General features: G+C 36.8%; 1 long non-coding RNA gene across 1 annotated transcript in view; it reads left to right on the top strand.

The window, feature by feature from the left end:
* Positions 1 to 4455, top strand: part of LOC134479690 (uncharacterized) — a 73026-nt gene extending 68571 nt beyond the window's left edge. Inside the window, exons 6-7 of the long non-coding RNA XR_015624650.1 lie at positions 2410 to 2468; positions 4142 to 4455. This is a non-coding gene — a long non-coding RNA (uncharacterized LOC134479690). The remainder of the gene's footprint in view (positions 1 to 2409; positions 2469 to 4141) is intronic.
* Positions 4456 to 6000: the final 1545 nt, after the last annotated feature.

Here is a 6000-nt window from a genome sequence, read left to right on the forward strand (position 1 = left end):
AAATGTCTTTACCAATGTATGTGTATGTGTTGGAAAACTTCCTTGTATGTTTCAGTTTCTTTTTGTGGAACTAACTCTCTCTCTCTCTCTCTCTCTCTCTCTCTCTCTCTCTCTCTCTCTCTCTGTTTCTTTCTTCCTTTTTCCCCCACCCCCTCTCTCTTTGTCTTTTTTTTTGTTGGTTGTTGTTGCTGTTGTTTGTTTTGTTTTATTTTGTTTTTCCAAAACATTGTTTCTCTGTGTAACAGCTGTGGCTATCCTGGAACTCACTCTATAGAGCATGTTGGCCTTGAACTCAGAGTTTGAGCTGCCTCTGCCTTCTAAGTGGTAGAGGCATGTGTGACCACTCTCCGACTGGAACTCTTATATTCGTATTTTGCATAGACTTGTACATTGATTTGTGTTTCAGTACTTTTTACTTGGTTTTTCCTTCATGTGACTTCTTACCTTTCCTTCTGTCATCTTGGCAAACAAATTAGTCTTCAAATTTCTTTCTGTTTTTGTCATATCTCATTGTTCATGTTTTCAATCCTGATATGCATAACTTGTATTTGACATCGATGTTTTATTTCTTCATTTCTTTTCTTAAGTTATTAATGACCATGCAGATCATTCTGATAGTATTTATTATTCAATATTAAGTGAGTTTTCCCACTGGTTTTAAAAATCTTCCTCTGAGCATTGTTATTTATAAAGCAGAATAGAGGTCCTTCAAAAACTAATTATTCCATGTCATCCAGTAACTCCAGTATGAGTATATGTTTAAAAGAAAATTAAATTCTGTTTATTTTTACATTTATTGTGAGCCATTATTGAAGTAGTTTTAATGCTCATTATGAAAAAGTAAAAACCATATGGTATGTATGCATGCATGTATGTCTTGTATATATATTTATATATAGCCAAATATTATTCACGTAAATATATAGTATAATTATATATTCATATATTAATTGAAATAAATATAAATGAGGGAATAATATTTATTAATCCAGAAGAGGAAATATTGTCATTTCAACAGTGGAGATGCACCTGAAAGCCATTACTTTAAATAAAAATACAGTAAGTCAATCACAGAAAGTTAGGTATTGTATCATCTCACACGTTAGTGAAATAGTAAGATCATCAGACTTGTAAATACAGACAGCCAAATAGTGGTTACCATTTGCTGGATGAAAGCATTGAAAAGTTTAGGAGATTTTTTAATTTTAGAGTGATGATTTTATTGAAGAAGGTGGCAGCATGTCACTGTTAAAGAAAATACAGGGACAAAGATTGGAACAGAGACTGAAGGAAAGGCCATTCAGAGACTGTCCTATCTGGGGATCCATCCCAAATGCAGACACCAAACCCAGGCACTATTGCTGATGCTTGCTGACAGGAGCCAGATATCGATGTTTCCCGAGAGGCTCTACTAGAGCCTTAGTGATACAGATGAGGATGATTGTAGCTAACCATCAGACTGAGTACAGGGACCCAAATGGAGGAGTTAGAGAAAGGAATGAAGGAGCTGAAGCGGTTTGCAACCCCACTGGAAGAACAACATCAACCAACCAGAACACCCAGAGCTTCGAGGGACTAAACCACCAACCAAAGAGTGCACATGGAAGGACCCATGGCTCCAGCTGCATATGTAGCAGAGGATAACATTGTCTGGCATCATTAGGAGAAGAAAACCTTGGTCCTATGATGGGTCGATTCCCCAGTGTAGGGGAAGGCCAAGGCAGTGAGGTGGGAGTGGTGAGTGGGAGGGGGAGCATCCTCCTAGAAACAGGGATAGGAAGTATGGGAGAGGGGGGAACTGGGAAAGGGGGTAACATTTGAAGTGTAAATACATAAAATATCCAATAAAAAATAGAAAAAGAGAAAGGCTTGTAGATGTAAATGTTTTCCAGTTAGTCCTGAATAATGTTTAAGTGATTCAACAAAAATGCATGACAGTCTAGCAGGCTATGTCAACAACAACAACAACAACAACAACAACATCAACAACAACAACAAAGGATTGGGCACTATCTCTGATGCTCATCTCTAGGCCACCATGGTAACATTACCCAAGATACCTATGACTTCAGGCAAGAGGAAGATTTAACAGTCCCTGTTCTTGTGTTTTCTCATTTAGGTCTCCTTCTACACTCTCTAACTTTGTGACTTTCCTTCTGCTATATAATATTGTTTTCTTCCCTATTCAATAGGCTGTGAGGATCTCAGCAGCAGTAATGGCCTTCCTAACTTAAATTTCTCACCTGTTTTCTGACATTTAATTATCAGCCATTGTGTAACAAAATAACAAAGAGCAAATTAAATTGCACTAAATTTGTTTTATGTATGGCATAAAAATAAACACAAATTCATTATTATTCCAACATGCTCCATGCCTATTTGCTCATTCTTGCTGTTTTCCCCCCAAAGGTAGTATCTACCAAGCTGTATGATGTTATGCATATTTATTGCAAAGATTAAGAAATAAGGTAAGTTAAGGTTTATATTTTTAAATATAATTTTAAAATTATAGCACAGTTGACAGAGACAAGATTAAGGAGAGAGAGGAGAGAGAGAGAGAGAGAGAGAGAGAGAGAGAGAGAGAGAGAGAGAGAGAGAGAGAGACATTTGAAGACTTAGAGAGGTCATGGGGTACCTGATATGGAGTTTCAAAAAGTCAAAATAAAAATAGAGGATATCTATGCATGCAAATTTGTACTATAAATAAATAATGTGTTCTAACAAAAACAGAAAGTATCTCCTTTGTATCTCTCTCTCTCTTGCTCTCTCTCATTTCCTTCTTTTCTTCAATTCTCTTGCTTTCCTTCCTCCCTTCAACCTTATGGTTGAAAGACAATATTTTGTGAACGTAAGTTCATTTTTATAATCTAGTACACCATCAGTAAGAAATATCTGTTTTTTTCCCTAGAATGCAGTTTCTACTTTAGACAGGTAAAGCAGAAGAGGCGCTGTGGATTTTGGGACACCATGTTAACTATACATATATATATATATATATATATATATATATATATATATATATATATATAGAGAGAGAGAGAGAGAGAGAGAGAGAGAAATAATAATACTTAATGCACATGTTATTCTGAATTAAATGAAATATTAATTAAATGAGTTAGTTATTGTGAAAAATTCTGGACCTTGTTAATCTTTCAACAGATTCCCACTTATGATGATAATTATGATGTTTATAAGAACTTATTCCAATTTGTTTTCATAAGGGATGTCTAATTTCCACACTTGGCCACACTTTGGGCCAGATGATTCTTGTATGGATCTTGGTCACACATTACAGGATGCTTAGAATCATCCCTTAGTTGTACATGCCTGTGACCATGAGAATTAAGGCTGTCTTGAACTAGTTAGAAATGAGCTTCCGAGACAGGGATTTCCGTAGGTGAGAACTACTGGTCTATGTAGCATTTGGTGCATCGGAGGCTTGACTGCTGATATATCCACTTTGGATTTTTTCAATTTCCGTATTTAGACCTTATCCTTTGGTTATTCCTTTTGAATACTGGTCGCCGCATGTGCTTCCACAACTTCAGCGGCATCACTATTGCATTTTGCCACAGCTTGTAAAATAAGCGAATCTCTTGACTCACAAATGATCTGGACCTATTAAATAATGTTCCCGGTGAATCCCAGGAGTTCATAAAATATAGTAACATGTAAGGTTATTTTTATTAAAAAAAAACAACAAATATTTCATTGTATCAATTGAGTCTAATTACAAAATCTTCAAATTTGCTTTTCCATGCTACCTTCCCTTGTATTTCATGCTTTGATTATACTACATATATTATTGTATTCTACCAATCTTGTATAACTCAGGAAATCCCTTATATTCTCAGAATGCAGGAAGACAGGTGAGTTCCTAGCTCGTGTAGAACTTAAATGCCAGCAAAAGTAAACTAAGTTGGTAAGCACTGACCCCCAATATTATATTGGCATGTCAGAAAAGGATCAATACCTAGTTATAACTGTCTCTCTGAAGACCGGCCTGCTCTATTTCTATTTAACACTGAGGTAACTTCTTCAGCTCCCTGAATACCATGACTCCTCCTTGAGTCTCTCTTTAGAACTCTCTAGAATTACAGATGTTGCTTTTCCTAAAATTAAATCTCCTCACAAAATACAGGCTATTGTGCGGAGGGGGTGTGGCGGCAGTCTCAAGATGCTCCGGGACTACAGCTAAGTCTCATGACTAGCACCTGACTTCCTCACACACCTGAGACTAGCCACGTCCATTGTGAGAGCTGCGCAGGCGCACCATGACGCAAGATCAGGCCATGTGACGTGGACCTATGAACTGAGATTACACAGTCTGGACTGAGGAGGCGGAGTTGAGGGAGGATGTAAGGGAGTGTGCTGGGGGCTGAGGAGGAGAAAAAAGAAAGGAAAGATTCCTGCTTGCATGCTGTAAGGTTCCTGAATAAACTGCTTTGAGAAGAATGCTATGTCGTTGCTCTTTTCTGCGGGTCCGAAACAAGCGACAGGCTATGCTTTTTCTTTATTTTCTAAACACCAATTTAAAAGCAAGTCAAATCATGATCAAATTATAAAGATCATTACAACTTGAACACCATTACAGCTTATTGTTTCTCAACCTATGGGTCTTGACCTTTATAGGGGGTTTGAACATCTCCTTTCCTAAGGGTAGCACATCAGATATCCTGGATATCAGATGTTTACATTACAATTTTTTTTTATGTATTAGTTTTTTTTTATTTATATGAGTACACTGTCACTGTCTTCAGACACAGCAGAAGAGGGCATTGGATCCCATTACAGAGGGTTGTGAGCCACCATGTGGTTGCTGGAAATTGAACTCAGGACCTCTGGAAGAGCAACCAGTGCTCTTAACTGCTGAGCCATCTCTCCAGCCCTACATTACAATTCTTAAGAGTATCAAAATCACAGTTATAATTTAGCATAGAAAATAATTTTATGATTGAGGATAAGAATTTTATTAAAATATGTCACCATTAGAAAGGTTGAGAACCACTGCAAATGCTTGTTACTTTCAGCTCTCATGACCTGTGGGGGAAAAGTAGTGTTTGGGCTACTAGGAATTCTACTGGGTAATATTATTCAACCCTCACAGTAATCTATAGGCAAATCTTCTGTCTATAATCACATTGACAGGGATGATGGAAATATTATTTTAATGAATTAATTTTAAGTCAATTCCATGTATAAACATTGGAGACAAAAACAACTAAACTCAATGATATCGAATCTTAGAGTGTTAGGTTATAAACACAAAATATTTTGATTAAATTATATGAATTTAATCATGTATACATTGGGCATTTTCAATTTTTCATAAGTGGGAATGATTTTTGCCTAATTCTAGTTTGTTCATTCTGCATATCACGAGAGGAATTTGGACTATTTTCTCTGTATAACATTTAGGTTTCTCATGAACTTGTCAGCTCGGTGTGAGACAGTTTTGACTCTTCATGGAATTTGCTTGATATTTCCAGCTAAAGCCTACACAAGCTATAAAATATGAGGCTGAGTTTGGCAAATCTTAATAATCCTGATGAAAAGGATTATACAAATCTGTAAAAACACTCGTCTCTGCTCCAGTTATAGCTAGTATTTTATAAAGGGCGGCTGTGAATGTCCCTGTGGGACAAATCTGTGAGAGTGAAAACACCATTACCGTAAGGAAGCTGTTTAGATTTTAATCCCTTGAGGTTTGGATTGAATATATTGTGTTGCAAAAGTGGGCATAAAGAGGGAGGGGAAAAGCAAAACTATTTTTCAAATAGGGACTGGTAAACCATAAAAAATGCCTCAGTCCACCAAATAAACATATGTAAACACGGCACACTACTTTCTTTTCTCTTTGTCTCTCTCTCTCATACCCACACTCACATGTGTACACACAGGATGCAGTAGAGACACTGAGTGCTTCTTGGTGCTCTAGATGCTGATGTCTGAGATTAACAGTTTATAGCAAATCCCTTCTGGAACTGTGATCAGCCCTTC

This window comes from Rattus norvegicus, chromosome 7 (assembly GCF_021556685.1).
Source record: "Rattus norvegicus strain SHRSP/BbbUtx chromosome 7, alternate assembly SHRSP_T2T, whole genome shotgun sequence".
Classification (NCBI taxonomy): Eukaryota; Metazoa; Chordata; class Mammalia; order Rodentia; family Muridae; genus Rattus; species Rattus norvegicus.